Here is a 25,586-nt window from a genome sequence, read left to right as displayed (position 1 = left end):
GAGCTGGATACGATTTCGTCGTCTCCTCTTGTACAATTTCCTGAAAAGAGTCTTGAGTAATATGATCAATAGAGTCAATAAAGTAACATGAATCATCCTGTTCCCTAGAGAATCTCATAGCATCATAAATTTTAAAGATAATCTCCTCGTCACCTACTCTAAGTACCAATTTACCGTCACCAACATTGATTACAGCTCTAGCAGTGGCTAGAAATGGCCGCCCTAAAATTAAGGGTACTTACGCATCTTCATCCATGTCAAGTACAACAAAATTAACAGGGAATATAAATTTATCTACTTTTACGAGTACGTCTTCTATAATACCCCTAGGATATTTAACAGATATATCGGCTAATTAAATACTCATCCTAGTAGGTTTAGGTTCCCCAAGACCAAGTTGTTTGAACATTTTATATGGCATAAAATTAATGCTAGCGCCTAAATCAACTAGTGCTTTTTCAACTTTTAGACTACCAATTAAGCAAGGGATAGTAAAACTTCCTGGATCTTTCAGTTTGGTTGGCAGCTTGTTTTGAAGTATGGCTGAGCACTCATCGTTGAGTTCTACTGTAGGTAAGTCCTCGAACTTCCTTTTATTTATTAGAAGCTCCTTCAAAAATTTTGCTAGGTAGGCATCTGCGAGATGGCTTCAACAAAAGGTAAGTTGATATGTAATTGCTTAAAAAGTTCAAGAAACTTACCGAATTGTGCATCAATGCAATCTTTTTTTAATTTTGCTGGATATGAAACTGGTGGTTTATATTCCTCCGGCACTGGTTTGTCACTATTTTCGGGTTTTTCTTTCCTCTTTTCGCTTTCCACGGCTTCTTGGGCAAAATTCTTTTCAGATTCCGCTAATACTTTCCCACTCCTTAGTGTAACTGCTTTGACATGCTCTCTTGATTTGGTGTTACTAAGTAAACTTCCTAGTGGTCTTTTTGAGATCAGTTTGGATAGCTGCCTTATCTGAGATTCGAGCCCTTAGATTGACGCTTGTTGATTTTTAAGTGCTGTCTCAGTGTTCTGAAAATGAGTTTCTGACATTGATATGAATTTTGAGAGCATCTCTTCAAGGGTTGGCTTCTTTTTCTATTGGTAGGGTAGTTGTTGGTAGCCCGGAGGATGTTGTGGTCTTTGATTTCCTTGACCGCCCCATAAGAAATTGGGGTGGTTCCTCCAACCTGCATTATAAGTGTTACATATGGATTGTTTTGAGGTCGAGGATTATTACCCATGTAATTTAATTGCTCGTTATCCATGTTGTGGGCAGAAGGTTGATATTCCGAATTGTTTGTTCCACCTCCACTTGCTTCGCACTGCATTTCTGGGTGAACCTGTGAAGAACTAAGAAAACCATCAATCTATTTATTTAAGAGTTCTACCTGGTTAGAGAGTATGGCGACCGAATCGATGTTATAAACGCCGACTGTTTTCGTTGGCTTTATCCTCATGACTTGCCACTGATAATTATTCCGTGACATCTCCTCTATAAACTCATAGGCATCTTCCTGTGTTTTATTGTTGATGGTTTCGCCAGCAGCTGTATCAACCATTTACCGAGTCGAAGGGTTCAGACCATTGTGGAATGTTTGTACTTGGAGCCAAAGTGGTAACCCATAGTGAGGGCACCTTCTCAGTAAGTCATTGTATCTCTCCCATGCATCGTAGAGTGTTTCTAAATCCATCTGCACAAAAGAAGAGATATTATTACGTAATTTAGCCATTTTAGCCGGCGAAAAGTATTTTAGTAAAAAAATTTCAGTCATTTGTTCCCAAGTAGTAATTGACCCTCGTGGTAACGAGTTCAACCACTGTTTAGCTTTGTTCCTCAATGAAAAAGGGAATAATCGAAGACGAATGGCATCATCAGAAACACCATTAATTTTAAATGTATCGCATAGTTCTAAGAAGTTGGCTAAATGAGCGTTGGGATCCTCATCCTGCAAACCATCAAACTGAACAAATTACTGTATCATTTGAATAGTGTTAGGTTTTAATTTAAAAGTATTTGCAGTTACAGCAGGTCTAACTATGCTAGATTCAGTTATTGTTAAAGAAGGTTTAGCATAATCATACATAGTGCGTGGAGTAGGATTTTGATTAGCCGCAATTGCAGGAGGTAGCTGATTGCCTTGGTTTTCAGCCATCTCTTTGATTGGGGGTTGAGTATCGTCTTCTTACTCTTTCTCTATATATCTTAAGCTGCGCCTTATTTCTCTTTGATTTCTGCGAACTGTATGATTGATTTCTTCATCAAAAAGTAATGGTCCCGACTAGTTTCTTCTAGTCATAAACTATAAAAACCTACCAAGAGAACGTGATTTCATGATAGGTTTTAAATATTTATAATTACTCATTCTTGAATTAACTATTATCGCGATGTAGGCAAGTGTACCTATCAAACAGTAGTATAGTTTTAACAAGACTGGCTTGTCGAACCCAAAGGAACTAAAAGTACTAGTAATGACTGTCTTTTTTATTATCTAGCCTAAGAATAAAGAGGTTTTGTTTTAATTAACTAATTATCTAAACTAAGAATGCATAGAGAAAAGAATTGGGGAATTGCCTCTGGGAAAAATTGATTGACTTAAGACAATACCTAAGGAAAATTCCATCTAGACTTGTTATTCTGGCTCCGAATCGGATGATTTATTCATTCAACTTGTTTCGTAAAGATCCCTAAGTTATGTTATTATCCCTATTCAAGACTAATAACGTCTAATCCCTAGATTGAATAACTGAGACTTTTCTCTAATTAACACTCTAGGGTTGCATTAACTCGATCTATGGATCCCCTTATTAGATTTCACCCTAATCCGGCAAAATTTTGTCACCCTATGTCTAGATGCGCAATCAACTCCGCTTAATTATGACAAAAGTACTCTTAGACAGGGTCTATTCCTCCTCTGAATAAGAGCATGTCTTGAATCAGTATCCTGGGATATCAAAACAAGAATTAAGAACAAGTTAAATATTTATCATATGATTCAGAAAATAATAACAAGATTCGTCTTAGATTTCATTCCCCTTAGGTATTTAGGGGTTTTAGTTCATGACTAAATAAGAAAACATCTCAGAAGAATAAAGAATACAAAAATAAAGAAAACCCAAAACTCCTGAAGGGAAATTGAGGAGGGATCTTCAGTTTTGATGATGAATCCGACTTCCGAGATGGATCAATCGGATTCCTTGGAGTAATTCCTTACTCCCCCTTCTCTGTCTCTCTTTTCTTCCTCCTCTAGGGTGTATTTATAGGCTTTGGAATGCTTATGAGCCCTCAAAAGTGGCCTTTTCCGAATTGGACTCAACTTGGGCTCGGTAAGGACATGCCCGTGTGTGATTACTTCAGGCCATGTTCGAGCCTGCCAAATTGACACGGCCGTGTGGTCTACCCGTGTGAATCGTGCTTCGATTCTGCAAAATTGACACGGCCATGTGGGCTGCCCGTATGAAGAAGTCCAGGCCGTGTTAAGTTCGTACTTTGGCTCATTTTCTCTATTTTTGGCCCGTTTCTCGTTCCTTTCGCTCTCCTATGCTCTTCTAAGTATAAAACATGAAATTAAAGCATTAAGAGCATCGAATTCACCAATTCTAATGAGAAATCATCCATAAAAAGCATTAAACATGGGGTAAAAATATGTATAATTTACAGTTTATCAATGTCAAGCATAACGAAATTAACAGGGAATATAAATTTATCTACTTTTATAAGTACGTCCTCTATAATACCCCTAGGATATTTAATAGATCTATCAGCTAGTTGAATACTCATCCTAGTAGGTTTAGGTTCACCAAGACCAAGTTGTTTAAACATTTTATATGGCATCAAATTAATGCTAGCGCCTAAATCAGCTAGTGCCTTATCAATATTCAAACTACCAATTAAGCAGGGAATAGTAAAACTTTTTGGATCTTTCAGTTTGGTTGGCAATTTATTTTGGAGTATGGTCGAGCACTCCTTATTAAGTTCCACTGTAGATAAGTCTTCAAACTTCCTTTTATTTGTTAGAAGCTCCTTTAAAAATTTTGCATATGTATGCATCTGCGATATAGCTTCAACAAAAGGTAAGTTAATATGCAGTTGTTTAAAAAGTTTAAGAATTTACCGAATTGTGCATCCATGCGGTCTTTCTTCAACTTTTCTGGATATGGGATTGGTGGTTTATATTCCTTTGACATTGGATTATCATTGTTTTCGGGTTTCCCTTCCTCTCATTCGGTTCTGTCAGCTTCTTGTGGTGGCTTCTTTTCAGATTTAGCTAACACTTTCCCACTCTTAAGTGTAACTGCTTTCACATGCTCTTTTGGATTGGGTTCGGTGTTACTAGGTAGACTTCCTGGTGGTCTTTCTGAAATCATCTTAGCCAGCTGTCCAATTTGATTCTCGAGCCCTTGGATCGATGCTTGCTGATTTTTAAGTGCAGTTTCAGTGTTCTGAAAATGGGTTTTTGCTACTAAAATAAATTTTGTCATCATCTCCTTAAGGTTCGGCATTTTCTCTTGCTGGTAAGGTTGTTGTTGGAAGCTGGAGGGGGTGGTGGTCTCTAATTTCCTTGGCCTCCCCATGAGAAATTTGGATGGTTCCTCCAACCAGCATTGTAAGTATTACTATAAGGATTATTTTGAGGTCAATGATTATTACCCATATAATTCAATTGCTCGTTTTCCATGTTGTGGCCATAGGGTGGGTATTCTGAATTGCTCGTTCCACATCCATTTGTATCGCACTGCATTACTGGATGAACCTGCAAAGAACCAAGTAAACTATCAATTTTTCTATTCAAAAGTTCTACCTGATTAGAGAGCATAGTGACCGAATCGACGTTAAAAATGTCGTCCGCTTTCGTCGGCTTTGTCCTCATGACATGCCACTGATAATTATTCAGTGACATCTCTTCTATAAATTCATAAGCCTCTTCAGGTGTTTTATTATTGATAGTCCCACCAGCAGCTGCGTCAATCATCTGTCTGGTCGAAGGATTCAGACCATTGTGAAAAGTTTGAACCTGTAGCCAAAGTGGTAACCCATGGTGAGGGCACCTTCTCAATAGATCCTTGTATCTCTCCCATGCATCATAGAGTGTTTCTAAATCCATCTGCACAAAGAAGAAATATCATTCCTTAATTTAGCCGTTTTAGTCGGCGAAAAGTATTTAAGCAAAAAATTTTCGGTCATTTGTTCCCAAGTAGCGATTGACCCTCGTGGTAATGAGTTTAACCACTGTTTAGCCTTATTTCTTAATAAAAAGGGAAACAACCGAAGGCGAATGGCATGGTCAGAAACGCCATTGATCTTAAAGGTGTCGCAGAATTCCAGAAAGTTTGCTAAATGAGTGTTTGGATCCTCATCTTGCAAACCATCAAACTGAACAAACTGTTGTATCATTTGAATCGTGTTAGGTTTCAGTTTAAAATAATTTGCAGCAATAACAGTTTTAACTATACTCGATTCAGCTCCTGTTAAACTAGGTTTAGCATAATCATACATAGTACGAGGAGCAGGATTCTGATTTACTGGGTCTGCAATAGCCACAGGAGGTAACTGATTATTATGATTATCAGCCATCTCCTCGGTTGTGGATTGAAAATCGTCCTCTTGCCCTTCCTCTATGTATCGTAGGCTTCGTCTTATTTTTCTTCAGTTTCTGTGAGCTGTGCTTTCGATCTCACTATCAAAAAGTAGAGGTCCTGACGAGTTTCTTCTAGTCATAAACTATAAAAACCTCCCAGAAGCAAAAAAAAAAAAAAGAAGAAAATTTTAATAATTTAAGCAAAAATAAATTTAGATTGCAATAAAAATAAATGACTAAAGTAATAAAAATTAAGCGTTCTTAATATTTTAGTTCCCCAGCAACGGCGCCAAAAACTTGATGTACTTGATAAGTTTTGTATTTAGGATTGATCATACTTGAAAACTAACTATTATCACGATAAAGGAAAGCACACCTATAGAACAGTAGTATAGCTTATAGCAAGATCGGAATGTCGAACCCACAGGAACTAAAAGTACTAGTATTAACCCTTTTTTTATTATCTAGCCTAAAAATAAAGGGATTTGTTTTATCTAAACTAATTAACTAAACTAAGAATGCATAGGAAGTAAATTGGGGAAATACTTTTGGGAAAAACTGATTGATTTAGACAATATCCAAGGAAGAATCCACCTAGACTTCACTTGTTATTTGATTCTGAACTAGACGATTTATTCACTTAACCCGATCCGTAGAAATCCCTAATTTATATTATTATCTCTCTCGAGACTAACAACGTCTAACCCTAGGTTGATTAATTGAAAATCTCTTTCTGATTAAAACCACTAGTGTTGCATTAACTCGATCTATGAATGCCCTTATTAGGTTTGACCCTAATCCGGCAGATTTATGTCGCCCTATGTCTAGGGGTGCAATCAACTCCTCTTAATTATGCTAGATCTACTCTTAGACAGGGACTTTTGCCTCTGAATAAGCACATCAATACTTGAATGAATATCCTGGAATATTAAACTAAGTATTAAGAATACATAATTAAGAACAAATCAAGTATTTATCATATAATTCAGAAAATAGTAACAAGATCCGTCTTAGGTTTCATCCTCCTTAGGTATTTAGGGGATTTAGTTCATATGTGTAAAAGAAAACATCTCAGAAGAATAATAATAACAAAACATAAAGAAACCTAAAAACCCCTGAAGGAAATTGAAGGGAGATCTTCAGTCTTGAAGGAGAATCCGGCTTCTGAGATGGATCAATCGGCTTTCTTCGAGTAATTCCTTGCCTCCCACTCCGTGTGTTTCTCTAGGTGCCTCATCGGGTGTTTATATAGGCTTTGGGATGCTTCAAAACCCTTAAAAGTGGCCTTTTCTTAGTAGAACTAGACTTGGGCTCGATAGGGACGCGGTCGTGTGCCACGCCCGTGTGGGGTGGTTTAGGCCGTGTTAAAGTTTGCTAAATAGACACGGGCGTGTGGTCTACCCGTATGAGGAAGTCCAAGCCATGTTGATTTCCCACATTGACCCATTTTCTCCATTTTTGGCCCGTTTCTAGCTCTTTTTACTCTCCTATGCTCACTTAAGTATAAAACATGAAATCAAAGGATTAGGAGCATGAAATTCCACAAATCTAATGATAATTCATCCAAAAATGTGCTAATTATGGGATAAAAATATATATAAGTTACGACTTATCACTCACTATTAACTCTATAACTGCGTCTAACTAGCACGTCACATCATATTTTTCTGACTATTTTCTAAACTCACCACAGTTCATAATCATAATCATCATCATCTTCTTTTTTAACCCATTTTTTCCTCCATCCATCCTCCCATGCCTCTGCTTTTCACACTAGACTTAGCCTGTAATTGGTGTCAAATCGGAGTCAGGTTTTGGTGATTGCTTTCGGGGTTGTCTTACTATAACTGATTGCAAGAGAAGAAAATGTTTATGTTTGAAACATAATGAAAAATTAATAGCTCAAATACTAATTTTTATTACACACAAATAACATACAATACAAATATCTTTTTTTTTTCTCTCTATACTAGTTGCTGCTAGTTTTCTTTTTCTCTTCACTCACAACAATTTTTTTTCTTTCTTCTCTCAAGGCTCACTAATCTATTATACTAATCCATGAACTATATTTATAATCTTATTAAACCGAAATAAACTTCAACAATTCTTGCCACTTATGACCATTCAAACCATTGTTGCCATCATTATCTTTATCCTTTGATTTTTCTTGAAATTTCTAACATGATAATGCTTATGCTTATCCTTTGGTAGACCAATTTATAAAGTTGCAGCCACTTTGCAATCAATTTCAAAGCCATATTTTCATAAAGTTGGAAGCAAATTTGAATAACAATTCTTGGCTGCAATTTTTATGCCAACTATGAAAGTCAGTTTGAAATCGAGCTTTTATTCCAATCTTTTCTTTGAGTTTATAGAATACGTCCGCTTTTAATGGCTTCATGAAAATGTCTGCCAATTGATCTTCTGTTCTGTAGTGGACTAACTCCACACTTTTATTCTTCACTTAGTCTCGAATAAAATGATACTTTGTATCGTTATGCTTGTTTCAACTATGAGACATCGGATTCTTTGTAAGAGATATTGTGGACTTGTTGTCAACATAAATTGCTATTGGTCCTCATTGTATAATAGATAATTCACCCAAAATATTTTTAAATAAATTGCTTGACACGTGCATGTTGCAACAGCTATGTATTATGCTTTGCATATTGAGATGGCTATTGTTTGTTGCTTTTTCGATGACCATGAAAATACTAAGGAGCCAATATGGAATAAATATTCAGATGTGCTTTTGTGATCATCCAAGTCACCACCATAATTATTATCTAAATAACCTACCAATTTTGAACACTGTGAGTGTGTATAAAATAAACCATGATCCATCATACCTTTGATGTATTTCAAAATTCTCTTTGCTGCAATTAAGTGATCTTATTTTGGCTTCTCCATGTATTTGCTAACTATTCCCACTACGTACATGATATCTGGTCGCGTGATATTCAAGTACTTTAAACTTCCAATGATACTTTTAAACAACGTTGGATTTATTGGCTCTCTAGACGAATCGACACTTAATTTTATGCCTGGTTCTGCTGGCTTGGCTACCGACTTTCAATCTTTCATTCTGAATTTCTTAAAATATGTTCTGCATACTTCTTTTGAGACATAAATATTCCATCTTTCATTTGTTTCACTTCAACTCTAAGAAAATATGATATTTCACCAATATTTTTCCTTTCAAATTTTTTAGTCATAGCTTTCTTAAAGTCAATGAACACACCTAGACCATTATTCTAAAAATATTCATCTATTCTTATGTTCCATGCTCTCGAGGCTTGCTTCGATCCATATAAAACTTTCTTCAAGCGATATACTTTGTCTTCTTTTCCTTGTTTATTATATCCAAGTGGTTGTTCTATGTAGGCTTCTTCTTCTAGGTAGCCATTAAGGAATGCTGACTTCACATCCATATGATAAATCTTCCATTTATTTTGTGCTGCAATTGCCGTGAGAAGTCTTATAGTGTCAATTCTGGTGACCGGAGTAAATATTTCATCATAGTCCACTCCATACCTTTGCTTGTAGCCTTTTGCAACTAGTCTGGCTTTGTATTTCTCCACTTTTCCTTCTTTGTTGGTCTTCACCTTGTACACCCATTTGACTCCAATTGGACTATGTCTTTCTGGTAGACTTGTTAACTTCCACGTGTCATTTCTTTTTATTGTTGCAATTTATTCATCCATTGCCTTCTTCTATTTGACATCTTCAATTGCATTTTCATTTGTTATTGAATCACATTTTGTCATTAAGTAGAATAAAGAATAATTGACTGTTGCTTCTATGGGTTCTATAAGATCATAAATATTACGTAAACTATGCATTCTTGCAGGTGCTTCCTCTAAATCGCTAGAATTGTTGATGATGATATTGTAGGAGTTGTTACAACAGAACTTTGTGGAGGGCTTTGATCGTCGTCTTGTTTTTGATTGATGAAGTCGTCGTCTTTATCATCAATGAAAAATAATCCTTCAACGTCTTTGTCATCACTGAAAAATAATCCTTCAATTTTCTTTTCTTCTTCGCTCCATCTCCAGTAATTAGCTTCATCGGATTCAACATCTCTTGAAATAATAACTTTTTTGGTAAGAAGGTTGTATAGCCTACATGCTTTGCTTCCTTTTTCATAACTAATGAAATTACATTTCACTCATTTGTTCTAAGTATCTTTCTCGTTTGGCCAGGAATATGGGCATATGCAATGTATCCAAAATTTTTGAGATGTTCGACTCTTGGCTTTTGATTGCTCTAGGCTTCATCACACTTTTTGTTGGACACCGGTTCAACAAATAAATAACACATTAAATAGCTTCAACCCAGAAAGTTATTGGTAAATGCTTACATTTAAGCATACTTCTTGTCATATCAAGAATAGTGTAGTTATTTTGTTGTGGAGTGTATGTAGTTGTTAACTAGTGAATTATTCCATGCTTTTTACAAAAGCTTTCAAATAGTTTTGAAGTAAACTCAGCGCCTTTATCAGTTTTGAGTATCTTAATATAATGTCCACTTTGTTTTTCTACTACAACTTTTAACTCAATAAACTTGTCAAGTACTTCTGATTTTGTTTTAAGAAGATATATCCAACTTTTTCTACTAAAATCATTAATAAAAGTAAGATAGTATCTATTTTCGTCAAGTGACGGAATATCAAAGGGACTTGCTATGTTGGAGTACAGAATCTCCAATTGTCTCTTGGCTCGTCTAGATTTTCCAACTTCAAAACTCTGTCTGTCTTGTTTTCCTTTAGTGCAAGCTTCACACAGTTGATTAGGAGGATTGATTTCTAGTAATCCATTTACCATCTTCTCTTTTCATAATAGCTTCAGGCCAGAAAATCTAAGATGCCCGAACCTTAAATGCCAAAACCATGAATCATCATTGATTGCATTTTTCATACACTTCACTTCTCCAAATTCAATGACATAGTAAATAGTCAGTTATGCGTCATAACAACTTAGGCAATTAATTCACCACTTTTATGTTTTGAAGCGAGCATGCAATCCTTCATATATATATTTCATAGCTTTTTTCTAGAAGCTGTCCAAGGCTGATGATGTTGTTTTTCAAAGTTAGTACGTAATAAACATCTGATATGTACTTCTTTTCTCCATTCTTTTGTGTAATAGTAACATTGCGTTTACCTCTGACTGTGGCATATGATTCATCTCCAAATGTTACTTGTTCATGAATATTCTTGTCCAACTCTAAAAGTAGGTCCTTTCAACCACACAAGTGATTGTTGTTGCAATTATTAAGAAACCAAATATTTTTACTTGATTTTTCACTTTCTTTATAAGTGAGGAATACGCTGGATTCCACGTTTTCTTCTTCATTAGCTATTGCTACATTCTCTCCTCCACCTTGGGATTTGATCTACACTCATAACTAAAATGGTCATTTTTATTGAAATTATAACATTGTATCTGAGATTTATTTCCTTGTTGAAATCTGCCTCCTCCTCGACCTCGGCCTTAGCCTCAAACTCCTCATCCACGACTTGATGTTTGATATTCTTACTTGTTTGGCCTCTACCATATAATTGATTACCTCATCCACGTGTTCCTCGTCCACCTCAATATCTTTCACGATATCCTCTACGATTACTTGTACCTTGTCCAAAACTATTTCTAGCTCCACTTTCATTAAAAGACAACTTGTTTTGCAAGACTTGCTCCAAATTTTCAGGATCATCATTTTGCTTGATTATATGCTCATGAGCTTGGAGGGAACCCACAAGTTTTTCGATTGAAATTTGTTATAGATCTTTTGACTCTTCGATGGCAACAACCATATAATCAAATTTGCTTGTTAGTGACCATAAAATTTTTTCCATTACTCTTACGAAATCAAGTGTCTTTCCATTCATTTTTATTTCATTTACCACAACTTTCATTCAGGTGACATAATCATCAACAATTTCTGAAAGTTTAATTTTCAATATCTCAAATTTGGCTCTAAGGGTTTGTAAACGTACCTTTTTGGCCTTTTCTGCTCATTGAAGGTATTTTTACAAAATTCCCCACACTTCCTTTAATGTTTTCACATCTGGAATGTTTTCAAAGGTTGATTCATCAACAACTTGAAAAATAAAGAACAATGCCCTCTTATCTTTTTTATGAGCTTCTTTCTATACTCTTTTTTCTTTGTTTGTCAAAGCCACTTCGGTAGCTGCATCTTAAGACTCGACATATCCTTCTTTGACAACGTTGCAACAATCTTGAGAATCGAGCAAAGCCTTCATCTGGATGTTCCAATTGTTATAATTTGTTTTTGTTAATTTTGGGATCTACGATTGAATCATGTTTACCATTGTGACATTGACATGAACCTAGCTCAGATACTACTTATTAGAAGCGTAATAAAAAATTAATAGCTCAAATACTAATTTTTATTACATACAAATGACACACAATAGAAATATCCTTTTTACGAGCTTCTTCCAATACTTCTTTTTCTTTATTTGTCAAAGCCACTTTGACAGTTGCATTTTCGGGCTCGAAATATCCTTCTTCGACAACGTCTCAACAATCTTGAGAACCGAGCAAAGCCTTCATCTGGATGCTCCAATTGCTATAATTTGTCTTTGTCAATTTCAGGATCTATGAATCATGTTTTCCATTATGATGGCACAAACCTAGCTCTGATACCACTTGTTGGAACCGTAATAAAAAATTAAAAGCTCGAATACTAATTTTTATTATACACAAATAACATACAATAAAATATCTTTTTTTCTCTCTCTACCTCTCTATACTAGCGGCTACTAGTTTTCTTTTTCTCTCCACTCACAACACTTTTTCTTTCCTTTTTTCTTAAGGCTTACTAACATTTCAGCATCTATTATACTAACCCATGAACTATATTTATAATCTTATTAAACTGATTTAAACTTAAGCAATTCGTGCCACTTAAGACCATTCAAACCATTACTACCATCATGATCTTTATCCTTTGATTTCTCATTAAACTTCTAGCATGATAATGTTTATCCTTTAGCAAAGTTTTAGCCACCTTGCAATCAATTTCAAAGCCACATTTTCTTAAAGTTGGAAGCCAATTTGAATAACAATTCTTGGCTACAATTTTTATGCCGACTGTGAAAGTCGGTTTGACTTCAACAACTTAAGTAAGATCCATTTTCAAATTAATAAAAACATAATCCAAAACTGAAAACCAAGCTAAAATTGTATATCATGAAATAAGATTATACATTGGTTACTACATAAAATGAAACTTATGGATTTTCTACAACACTTAACAAACAACGAAAAGAATAATGATTTGAGATAGTTTTGTTTCTATCCTTAAATCCTAAGAGCCTTCTGATATCTCAAAAGATGATTGAAAAAGAACAAATGGTTAAAGATGATTTCCGTCATGCTTACCTTAACTAAAAGATTCTTTTTAATGCAAGCCATTGCTAGTACTTCTAAGCTTAGAGCACAATAAATGGGATAAAACGTAACGCCCTAAATTATTTGTTTTTGTTTCAGTAAATATCTTACACAAATGTGTATCTGATTCAGTGGTTAAGTGTTCTGGGTGTGTGTGAGGGGTCCTAAGTTCAAGCTCTACCTTTGGCAAATTTTGTTATTTTTTGGAATTAAGCCCTTTCTATGTTTAATGGGATCATATTTTATTGTCTGTAAATCCACATCAGAATGAGCCTGTCGGTTCTAGTGGTAAGGGAATTGGTGTGTTGGAAGTCTTGTGTTCGAATCCCTGTGCGAGCGAGGGGGTTTATTTTTGCTTTGCTGACTGATAAAGTTTCGGTTGTATTGAAAGTCTGAGAGAGAGGGGTTAGTGGGAGAAAATATGGGATTTAGGGGTTATAAAAAATTGTTATATTTTCTTTTTGCAAAATTTTCTCTCCCTCTTCCTAAGAAAAAAACTGACGTTAGACCTCTGTTCCCTACCGTTTTCTTTTTCCTTTTCTCCCTTTCAGTTTTGTTTCCTATTGTCGGTTGTCACACCTTTGTTTTCATCATTCTTGCTTTCGTCGTACGTCTTGGTAAACGGGGTTTTCCTATTCCACAACTTGTAATTTTTTACCAAGTTTTAATAGGGGTTATACCTTTGTTTTGGACAGCAGCGAGTCGAGAAGATTGTGATTCTATTCTTACGGGATCGTAGTTAATGTTTCACAGTGTTGGAGTAAGTGGTAAGTGCTTGATTTAAGTTATGGTTGATTTCGGGTTTTCGGTTCAATCGGGTGTAAAAAGCTTAAAATTGAGCGTTGCTATGTTGGTTTTTAGGTTCTGGAAGGCTCGGGATAGTTCTCGCATCAAATCATACCAGGTGTGTACCAAAAATGCAGAAAATGAAGGTGTTGATTGGGATTATACCTTTGTTTTGGGCAGCAGCGAGTCGAGAAGATCGTGATTCTACTCTTACGGGATCGTAGTTAATCGTTCACAGTGTTGGAGTAAGTGGTAAGTGTTTGATTTAAGTTATGGTTGATTTCGGGTTTTCGATTCAATCGGGTGTAAAAAGATTAAAATTGAGTGTTGTTATGTTGGTTTTTAGGTTCTGGAAGGCTCGGGATAGTTCTCGCATCAAATCATTACCAGGTGTGTACCCGAAACGCAGAAAATGAAGCTTATCAAAAATTGAAAAACAAAATTGTCAACACCACACGGAAGTGTGATCGCCCGTATAGTAGGTCGTGTGAAAGTACACGGTCGTGTGGTCGACGAAGGCATGGTCGTGGGCAGCACACGACTGTGTGGTGGCTCAAGTGTGGCCGTGTGAGCCAGACGGGTAAGACCAATCTGGGCTTGTGGGCCCACATGAGTATAACATGGGCATGTAGATTCTGGGTCAGACTGTGTGGGTCATACAGGTAAGGTCATTCTGGGTGCGTGGGTCACTCGGGCTTGTAGACCCACACGGGCAAGTCACACGAGCATGTGAACCCATTATACTGAAATTTTTCGTAAGGTCGCACGGGTCGAACTAATCGACTATAGGCCTATCGTAGGGTCGGTAAAGGCTTACTAAATCCTAAAACTATGTGATCTGTTGACTGAAACACTGTTCTGAGTATAATTATGTCATGTGTACCTATTATTTGTTTAAGTGTGCATGTTAAGCATGATCTATCTGTTAAATTTTGTATGTATGCTCTGTATTTGTTTTGGGGTGGGATTTGTATATGAGGAGGAAGTATTTTGATCGGTGTTAAACACCTAAATTCTGGCAGCTTGACTGCATATTATATCTGATATGTGTCTTAATGACATGATATGGTGTGTAGGGATGGGTGGGTGTTTTTAACCCCTCACAGTGTGATGGGGGTAGGATTTTGCATATCTGTATCTGATTATGCTACTGTATCTGAAAAGGACATAATGTTCGTATCTATATCTGTTCTGGTTCTGTATATGATGATTGTATGCTTGGATGCTTAATTCTGTTGGGTTACAAATTGAGTTTACGTAAATTCACATTTGCTTGTTTGTTTGTCAGGTAATCCACAGTCTTAGGCAGATCGGTGCTGTGGGACTCAGAGGTGACCACTTTTTCATAAAACTGATTAAAGTTAATAATTTATGGTTTTTGTTTATATTTTTGGTAATCATTTGAGAGTTTGTAAATTTTTGGATTCTCTGGAGTGTTTGATTTTTTACTGGTCATTTCTGATTTTATTGCTTTGGTAAAACGTTTAATTAGAAACAACGGTTTTATGCAAACAATGATCTTCCTAAAAACATGACTTCGTTTTCAACATAAATGAATAAAGCTTCCACTGTAATAAGTTATTGACAAATAACTTTTAAAATAATGTTTTCTGTATTAAACACGAAGGAATGTGGGTTTTACAATCAAATCAACCTGTTTTCAATATTTTTCCATGTGACACCTCCGAATTCAACCATAATGTTTAGGCCGGGTTTGGGGTATTGCATTTAGTGGTATCAGAGTCAGGTTACAAACTCAGCTGTGAATTTTGGGTTCCAAAATTTTGTTTTAAAAGAACTGGTTTCTAAATAAACTGAATGATCTGAGAAAGTATGTGGTTCATCGAGTCTCCGGCGCCGGTATTGTAAATACTTCTAAAATTGAGATAGTTTATTTTGAAAATACTGTAGTTAGTGCCTTCTGAGACTATACTGAGATAGTTAGAAAATTGGAACATCGAAAAATATTTCTAACTTCTGATAAATTATGCATAAAATATTTGCTAATAAGTACTAAAAATGATGCATAAAATTTTTAATGTAGATAAAACTCGAATTAGACAATGAGTGCTCGTGGAATTTGCAGACGTGGTACTCGTAGCAGTGGAAGAGGCAGTAGAGGGCTTGAGCTGAGTCTTTCTTTCTGGGCAGTATGCAAAATCTGGATACTAGTGAGGCGCTAGTATCGCCTGCTACTGAGACTGTGTCTTAGAGTCACTTGGCTGGGGACGACGCATTGTCTCAAGCCATGCTGAGGATTTTGGAAAGGGTGCTGACCCCATTCTAGAGCTAGGGGCCGAAGGTCGGTAATTGAACGACTCTAGTCCAATGGTGCTGAGTTATTTAGGGGTGTCACTAGAGTAGCCCCTAGTGTGGCCGAGTATTGGTTGGTGGCCACAGGGAGGATTATAAATGATCTAGACTGCACTCCTGAGCAGAAATTGAAGGGTGTAGTCTCTCTGCTTTATGATGAGGCTTATCAGTGGTGGCTGACTGTTGAGGAGGGTACTCAGCCTGATCGTTTGACCTGGGACTTCTTTAAAACTACTTTCTAGAGTAAATATGTGAGGGCAAGCTATGTTGATGCTCGTAGATGTGAGTTCATGAATCTCACGTAAGGGGATAGGTTTCTGACCAAGTATGAGGCCAAGTTTTTGAGGTTGAGCTGCTATGCTCAAGGCTTGGTGGCATCAGAGTACGAGAGGTGTATCTATTTTGAGGATGATCTGAGGGACAGTTTGAGAGTACTGATTGCTCTACAGAAGGAGCGTGAGTTTGCAGTATTGGTAGAGAAGGCAAAGATTACTGAGGATGTTAAGCACGTGGAGTGCCAGACCAAGGACAAAGAAAGAGGTAAGAACAAAAGGGATTTGAAGCTCTCAAGTTTTGTGTAGAGGCCTAAAAAAAGGCCAGATCTGATGGGCCGGTTAGAGTGGGGGCCATTGTTGCTCCTACTGGGCCAGGCGAGTGTTGGAGGAGGATTGGGGCTTGTCTAAGGTGTGGGTCTCTTTAGAACAGTATTAGGCAGTATCCACAGCAGACAGATCAGATGCCAGCTTCAGTTCCGGGTTTTATGTAGCCTCAAAGGACAGTTCAGCAGCCACCTAGGGGCTGTGGATAGGCTAGGGCTGGAAACAGTGTGGGTCGTGTACAGAGAGCACCGGGCAGAGGTGCCAGTCAGACTGAGGCGAGGCATCTTTTACTTGTTTATACTGCTCGATGTCGAGAGGATAGAGATGCTCTAGATGTTATCACCGGTGCGTTCCTTATATTCGACATACCTTATACTGCTTTGATAGTTATAGGTTCCACATATTCCTATGTAGCTAGCTTTGTTTCTAAAAACTTGGGGGTTACTAAGGAGAGTACTTTTAGTGAGGTGATTGTACTGAGTCCGTTGGGGCAGTCTGTTCGGGTTAGTAAACTTTATAGGGATGTTCCGCTAGAAGTGCAAGGGGCGATTTTTCTGGCAAATCTGATAGAGCTTCGTTTGGGGAGTTCGATCTAATTCTGGGTACAGACTGGTTGGTTGAGCATCGAGTCAGTTTAGATTACGCATGTAAGAGTGTCGTTCTGAAGACCAATGATGATATAGAGGTGGTTATGATTGGCGAGCGTCGAGATTATCTGTCCAATGTGATCTTCGCGCTTGTGGCTAAAAAAATAGTTCGGAGAGAGTGTAAGGCGTATTTGGCTTACGTCAGTGTTTCGGCTTCTGAGGGCTCTTCTATTGGGGATATCAGAATTGTGATGGATTTTTCGGATGTCTTTCCTGAGGTGTTACCTGGTTTACCTCTGAATCGGGAAGTTGAGTTTAGGATTGATCTTCTTCCGGGTATAGCTCCAGTGTCTATAGCTCCTTATCGAATGGCACCAAAGGAGCTTACAGAGCTTAAGGCTCAACTGTAGAAACTTCTGGATCGTGGTTTCATCGATCCTAGTGTGTCTCCATGGAGGGCATCGGTTCTATTTGTGAGAAAAAGGATGGGACCATGAAGATGTGCATCGATTATTGGCAGTTGAATAAGTTGACTGTGAAAAATAAGTATCCACTTTTGAAGATCGACGACTTGTTTGATTAGTTCCAAGGGGCTTCAGTGTTTTCTAAGATAGATCTTCGTTTTAGGTATCACCAGTTGAGGGTTAAGGAAGCTGATGTTCATAAGACTGTATTTAGGATTCGATTTGGACATTACGAGTTCCTAGTTATGCCTTTTAGTCTAACAAATGCTCTGGCTATATTTATGAATCTGATGAACTGATTATTCTAGTCTTATCTGAATTAGTTCGTCCTGGTCTTCATCCGTAACATTCTGGTTTACTCTAAGACCGAGGATGAGCATGATGAGCATTTTCGAGTTGTGCTCCAGATTCTTCGAGAAAAATAGCTCTACGCTAAGTTGAGCAAGTGCGAGTTTTGGTTGTGAGACGTAATCTTCTTGAGGCATGTAGTTTCCACTGATGGGATTCGAGAAGATCCTAAGAACATGTCTGTAATCCACAGTTTACTAGGTCTGACAGGTTATTATCAGTGTTTTATGGAAGGGTTCTCTCTTATTGCAAATCCTCTTACTAAACTTTTTCGTAAGGGTGTCCCTTTTGTGTGGACTGATGCACAACAAGCGAGCTTTGAGAAGCTCAAGTCTGTTCTGACTCAATTTCCTGTTCTGATACTGCCTGAATTTGGAAATGAGTTTGTAGTATACAATGATGCGTCGCATGTTGGTTTGGGTTACATTCTAATGCAGGATGGTAAGGTTATGGCTTATGCGTCCCGTTAGCTTAAGACACACAAGGGGAACTATCCGACGCATGATCTTGAGTTGGCTGCAGTAGTCTTTGCATTGAAATTTGGAGGCACTATCTGTATGGTGAGAGGTGTATTATTTACACTGATCATAAAAGCTTCAAGTACCTCATCATTCAGAAAGAGTTGAATTTTAGACAACGTCAATAGATTTAGCTATTTAAAGATTATGACTACACCATAGAGTCTCATCCTGGTAATGCCAATATGGTGGCCAATGCTCTCAATTGTAGAGCGATGTCTGATTTGGGGGCGATGTTTGCTCGCCTTAGTCTATTTGATGATGGGAGTCTATTGGCTGAGTTGCAAGTTAAGCTAACTTGGATTGATCAGATTCGGGATAAGCAGTTAGGGGATAAGTCTCTGAGCTTGTGGTTTTGATAGATTAAAAGTGGTATTACTGCTGATTTTGGGTTAAACAGTGATGGTGTGTTATGTTTTCAAGGACAGATCTGTGTGTCGAATGATTCTGATCTGAGGCAGTCTATTTTGAGGGAGACACATAGTAGCCCTTATGCTATGCATCCTGGTGGTAATAAGATGTATCACGATCTCCGTGAGTTATACTAGTGGCCGAGTTTGAAGCGTAAGGTTATAGATTTTGGGACTCGATGTTTGACGTGCCAGTAAGTTAAGGCTGAATACCAGTTGTCTTTGGGTTTGTTGCAGCCAGTGAATATTTTCTTATGGAAATGGGAACGTGTAATAATAGACTTCATTAGTGGGTTGCCCTTGACACCCACTAAGAAGGATTCTATTTGGGTCATCGTGGATCGATTAACCAAGCCTGCTCACTTCATTTCGGTTCAAACTGACTACTCTCTGCAGAAGTTGGGAAAGCTCTACATCTCTGAGATTGTAAGACTTCATGGGGTTTCTATTTCGATTATCTCTGATAGGGATCCTCGCTTCACTTATCGGTTTTGGAAGAAATTGCATGAAGCTTTGGGTTCGAGATTAGATTTTAGTACTGTGTTCCATCCTCAGATCGATGTTCAGTCTGAGAGGGATATTCAAATACTGGAAGATATGTTTTGGAGCTGTGCGATTTTTTTTCGAAGTAGTTGGGAAGATAATTTGCTGCTAGCTGAGTTCGCCTACAATAAAAGCTTCGAGTCTAATATCCAGATGACACCTTATGAGGCTTTGTATGGTTGTAAGTGTCGCACTCTGTTATGTTGGACTGAGTTAGGTGAATGACAAGTATCGGGTCCTGAGTTGGTTTCTGAGACCAAGGATAAGGTCAGACTAATTAGGGATCGTCTAAAGGCTGCTTCTGATAGAAAGAAGTCTTATGCGAATATGAAGAAGTGTGATATTGAGTATTCTGTAGGGGACTTCGTCTTTCTTAAGGTTTCACCGTGGAAGAAGGTTCTGAGATTTGGCTGTAAGGGCAAGTTAAGCCCTAGGTTCATTGGGCCGTATTAGATTCTGAAGCGTGTGGGACCGGTTGCTTATCAGTTGAAGCAACTTCCATAGTTAGACTGTATCCATGATGTCTTTCATGTTTCGATGTTGAGGCGGTACCAATCTGACCCATCAAACATTGAATCTATTGAGGAAATTGAGGTTAGACCGGATTTGACCTTTGAGGAGGGGCCGGTTCAAATTCTGGCTCGCGATATTAAGGTTTTGAGGAGGAAGTCAATTCCTTTAGTAAAGGTTCTGTGGCGAAATCCTGGCGCTGAGGAGGCTACGTGGGTACTTGATGACTTGATGCATCAGCAGTATCCTCATCTATTCTTACTTCTTTGGCCTCTACCATATAATTGATTGCCTCATCCACGTGTTCCTCGTCCACCTCTATATCTTCCACGATATCCTCCACGATTGCTTGTACCTTGTCCAAAACTATTGCTAGCTCCACTTTCATTGAAAGACAACTTGTTTTGCAAGACTTGCTCCAAATTTTTAGTGTCATCATTTCGCTTGATTTTATGCTCATGAGCTTAGAGGGAACCCACAAGTTTGTCAAATAATATTTGTTATAGATCTTTTGACTCTTCAATGGAAACAACCACATAATCAAATTTACGTGTTAGTGACAGTAAAATGTTTTCCATTACTCTTATGACATCAAGTGTCTTTCCATTCATTTTCATTTCATTTATCATTACTTTCATTCAGGTGACATAATCATCAACACTTTCTGAAAGTTTCAATTTTAACATCTCAATTTTGGCTTTAAGGGTTTGTAAACGTACCTTTTTAGCCTTTTTCGCGCCTTAAAGGTATTTTTGCAAAATTCCCCACACTTCTTTTGATGTTTTCGTATCTGGAATGTTTTCAAAGTTTGATTCATCAATAGCTTGAAAAATAAAGAACAATGCCCTCTTATCCTTTTTACGAGCTTCTTTCTATACTCTTTTTTCTTTGTTTGTCAAAGCCACTTCGGTAGCTACATCTTAAGACTAAACATATCCTTCTTTGACAACGTTGTAACAATCTTGAGAATCGAGCAAAGCCTTCATCTGGATGTTCCAATTGTTATAATTTTTCTTTGTTAATTTTGGGATCTACGATTGAATCATGTTTACCTTGTGACATTGACATGAACCTAGCTCGGATACTACTTGTTAGAAGCGTAATAAAAAATTAATAGCTCAAATACTAATTTTTATTACATACAAATAACACACAATAGAAATATCCTTTTTACGAGCTTCTTTCAATACTCTTTTTTCTTTGTTTGTCAAAGCCGCTTTAGCAGTTGCATTTTTGGGCTCGAAATATCCTTCTTCGACAATGTCCCAACAATCTTGAAAACCAAGCAAAGCCTTCATCTGGATGCTCCAATTGCTCCAATTTGTCTTTGTCAATTTCAGGATCTATGACTCATGTTTGCCATTGTGACGTCGACACAAACCTATATCGAATACCACTTGTTGGAAGCGTAATAAAAAATTAAAAGCTCGAATACTAATTTTTATTATACACAAATAATATACAATGAAATATCTTTTTTTTCTCTCTCTCTCTTTATACTAGCTGCTGCTATTTTCTTTTTCTCTCCACTCACAACACTTTTTCCTTCTTTTTTTTCTTAAGGCTTACTAACATTTCAGCATCTATTATACTAACCCATGAACTATATTTATAATCTTATTAAACTGACTTAAACTTAAGCGATTCTTGCCACTGAAGACCATTCAAACCATTGCTACCATCATGATCTTTATCCTTTGATTTTTCATGAAACTTCTAGCATGATAATGTTTATCCTTTAGCAGGCCAATTTATAAACTTTTAGCCACCTTGCAATCAATTTCAAAGGTACATTTTCATAAAGTTGGAAGCCAATTTGAATAACAATTCTTGGCTGTAATTTTTATGCCGACTGTGAAAGTCGGTTTGACTTCAACAACTTAAGAAGGATCTATTTTCAAATTAATAAAAATATAATCCAAAACTGAAAACCAAACTAAAATTGTATATCATGAAATAGGATTATACATTGGTTACTACATAAAATGAAACTTATGGATTTTCTGCAACACTTAAAAAGCAACGACAAGAATAATGATTTGAGATAATTTTTTTGTATCCTTAAATTGCAAGACCCTTCCGATATCTCGAAAGATGATTGAATAAGAACAAAAGGCTCAAGATGATTTTCGCCATGCTTACCCTAACTAGAAAATTCTCTTCAATGCAAGCCATTACTAGTACTTTTAAGCTTAGAGCACTATCAATGGGATAAAATGTAATGCCCTAAATTATTTGTTTTTGTTTCAGTAAATATCTAACACAAATATGTATCTGCTTCAGTGGTTAAGTGTTCTAGGTGTGTGTGAGGGGTTCTAAGTTCAAGCTCTACCTTTGGAAAATTTTGTTATTTTTTGGAATTAAGTCCTATCTCTGTTCAGTGAGCTTATATTTAATTTTCTGTAAATCTACATCAGAATGAGCCTGCTGGTTCCACTGGTACGGGAGTTGGTGTGTTAGAGGTCCTGTGTTCGAATCCCTGTGCGAGCGAGGGGGTTTATTTTTGCTCTGCTGACTGATAGAGTTTCGGTTGTATTGAAATTCTGAGAGAGGGGGGTTAGTGGGAGCAAAATATGGGATTTGGGGGTTATCAAAAATTGTTATCTTTTCTTTTTGCAAAATTTTCTCTCCCTATTCGTAAGAAAAAAACCGACGTTAGACCTCTGTTCCCTGCCGTTTTCTTTTTCCTTTTCTCCCTTTCAGTTTCGTTTTCTGTTGTCGGCTGTCACACCTTTGTTTTCATCATTCTTGCTTTCATCGTACGTCTTGGTAAATGGGATTTTCCTATTCCACAACTTGTAATTTTTTACCAAGTTTTAATTGGCGTTATACCTTTGTTTTGGGCAGTAGTGAGTCGAGAAGATTGTTATTCTACTCTTACGGGATCGTAGTTAATCGTTCACAGTGTTGAAGTAAGCGGTAAGTGCTTGATTTAAGTTATGGTTGACTTCGGGTTTTCGATTCAATCGAGTGTAAAAAGATTAAAATTGAACGTTGTTATGTTGGTTTTTAGGTTTTGGAAGGCTCGGGATAGTTCTCGCATCAAATCATTACCAGGTGTGTACCAAAAATGCAGAAAATGAAGCTTCGACAAAGGCAAAAAACAAAACCGTCGACGCCACATGGGTGTGTGATCACCCATAGAGTTGGCCGTGTGTGAGTACACGGCTGTGTGGTCGACAAAGGCATGGCCGTGTACAGCATATAGTCATGTGGTGGCTCGAGTGTGGCCGTGTGGGCCACAGAGTAAGACCAATTTAGGCGTGTGGGCCCACACGGGTATAACACACAGGCGTGTGGATTCTGGGTTAGGCCGTGTGGGCTATATGGGCAAGGTTAATCTGGGTGTGTAGGTCACACGGGTGTGTGGGCCCATACGAGCAAGCCACATGGTTATGTGGGCCCATTATATTGAAATTTTTCATAAGGTCGCACTGGTCGACCTAATCGACTGTGGGCTTATCGTAAGGTCGGTAAAGGCTTAGTAAATCCTAAAACTATGTGATCTGTTAGATTGAAACACTGTTCTGAGTATAATTATGTCATGTTTACCTGTTATTTGTTTAAGTGTGCATGTTAAGCATGATCTATCTGTTAAATTTTGTATGTATGCTCTGTATTTATTTTGGGGTGGGATTTGTATATGAGGAGGAAGTATCCTGATCGGCGTTAAACGCCTAAATTCTGGTAGCTTGACTGTATATTATATTCGATATGTGTCTTAATGACACGATGTGGTGTGCAGGGATAGGTGGGTGTTTTTAACCCTACATGGTGTGATGGGATGGACGGAGATATTGTGTAGAGTATAGGGGTAGGATTTTGCATATCTGTATCTGATTCTACTACTGTATCTGAAAAGGACATGATATCCGTATCTGTATCTGTTCTGGTTCTGTATATGATAATTGTATGCTTGCATGCTTAATTCTTTTGGGTTACACACTGAGTTTATGTAAACTCACATTTGGCTGTTTGTTTGTCAGGTAATCCACAGTCTTAGGTGGATTGGTGCAGCAGGACTCAGAGGTGACCACTTTTTCGTAAAACTGATTGAAGTCAATAATTTATGGTTTTTATTTATATTTTTGGTAATCATTTGAGAGTTTGTAAATTTTGGGATTCTCTGAAGTGTTTGATTTTTAACTGGTCATTTCTGATTTAATTTCTTTGGTAAAACGTTTTATTGGAAACATCGGTTTTATACAAACAATGATTTTCCTAAAAACATGACTGCGTTTTCAACATAAATGATTAAAGCTTCCATTGTAATAAGTAATTGGAAAATAAACTATTAAAATAATGTTTTCTGTATTAAACACGAATGAATGTGGGTTTTATAATCAAATCAACCTGTTTTTAAAATCTTTTGATGTAACATCTCCGGATTCGGCCATAACATCTAGGCCGGGTTTTGGGTGTTACATAAAAGCTCTTCAGATTTTGATGGATCCATTTTCTTAGCCTTTTTTCGTTTTTCTATTCGACTTTTAAAACTTCCCTTATATGGTCCTAGAGCTACTTTCAGGGTGCTTTATAAGCTGCTTATAACATGTTTATTGAGATATGCAAGCAACTTCGAAATATGTAATACATTTCTTCATGGACTTTTAAGATGCCACTTCTCTTCAGTATTTTGTATATAATCATCCTGACATCGTTCAAGAGATTTTCTGCATTGATTTTTCCCCTTTTGGGGGAGAAAATTTTGGACTCTTAAATGTGATGAATTTGGTATCCATTTACATGACTCTAAAACTATATTTAAACCACATGATATATGCATACGGAACTTGACTTATTTCCTTTGTTTTGTATTTTTCCTACCTGATCATTCTTTCTCAATTTCTCTATTTTTTATCATATTTAAACCATTGTAGTGCTATTGCTTCATGGATTGCATTGACTAATATTTCTACAATTTGGAAATAGGAAAGTTAACTTGGAAAGTAGACCCATATTCTTTAAACATATGTATTAGACTATATTGTAAAAAAATGGGTTATGGAAGAAGATGAATAGTGGGGTCAGAAACTAGTCTAAAATATAATGATGTGGTATGTTAAGTCAAATGTCGGTTGAGTAACAAAAATGAAAATTTTCTGTGATAAAATTAAAAGGGTTCTTTTAAGTGATTAAAATGAAAATATTTTAAAAATTGGGTGACTGTCTAAGTACTTTAACTTATTGTTTTTGTAAAATTGCCACAATCATTATCTTATTTTTCTTAAAAAATTAACCAATTATAGTAAGGAATTTATAATTTTTAATTAAAATAAAATATTTAAATTTGATATTAAATAAAAAATAAAAATGTAACAGCCCGTTTTGCAGTAGTGTCAAAAATGGTGGTTTTGGGGACACCAAATCTGAGGAGTCAGTTCGTAAATATTATATTTAATATTTACGAGTAAAATATGATTTTTAAAAGGTTTTTGATATGATAATATGTTATATAAACGGTTATTAAGTTCAAATGGTTTGACCCTAAGGTCAAATTAATTTAAAAAATGAGGTATCGGG

At 36.8% G+C, this 25,586-nt stretch overlaps 2 non-coding genes across 2 annotated transcripts; both read left to right on the top strand.

The window, feature by feature from the left end:
- Positions 1 to 1,611: 1,611 nt before the first annotated feature.
- Positions 1,612 to 1,718, top strand: LOC128291939 (small nucleolar RNA R71). Its single transcript, XR_008281923.1, has one exon. It is a non-coding gene; the product is annotated as a small nucleolar RNA R71 (small nucleolar RNA).
- Positions 1,719 to 5,022: 3,304 nt separating this feature from the next.
- On the top strand, positions 5,023 to 5,128 carry LOC128292177 (small nucleolar RNA R71). Its single transcript, XR_008282162.1, has one exon. It is a non-coding gene; the product is annotated as a small nucleolar RNA R71 (small nucleolar RNA).
- The last annotated feature ends 20,458 nt before the right edge of the window (positions 5,129 to 25,586 follow it).

Source organism: Gossypium arboreum, chromosome 4 (assembly GCF_025698485.1).
Source record: "Gossypium arboreum isolate Shixiya-1 chromosome 4, ASM2569848v2, whole genome shotgun sequence".
NCBI lineage: Eukaryota > Viridiplantae > Streptophyta > Magnoliopsida > Malvales > Malvaceae > Gossypium > Gossypium arboreum.
Note: the sequence above shows the minus strand (reverse complement) of the source record. Positions and strands in the feature narration are given on the sequence as shown.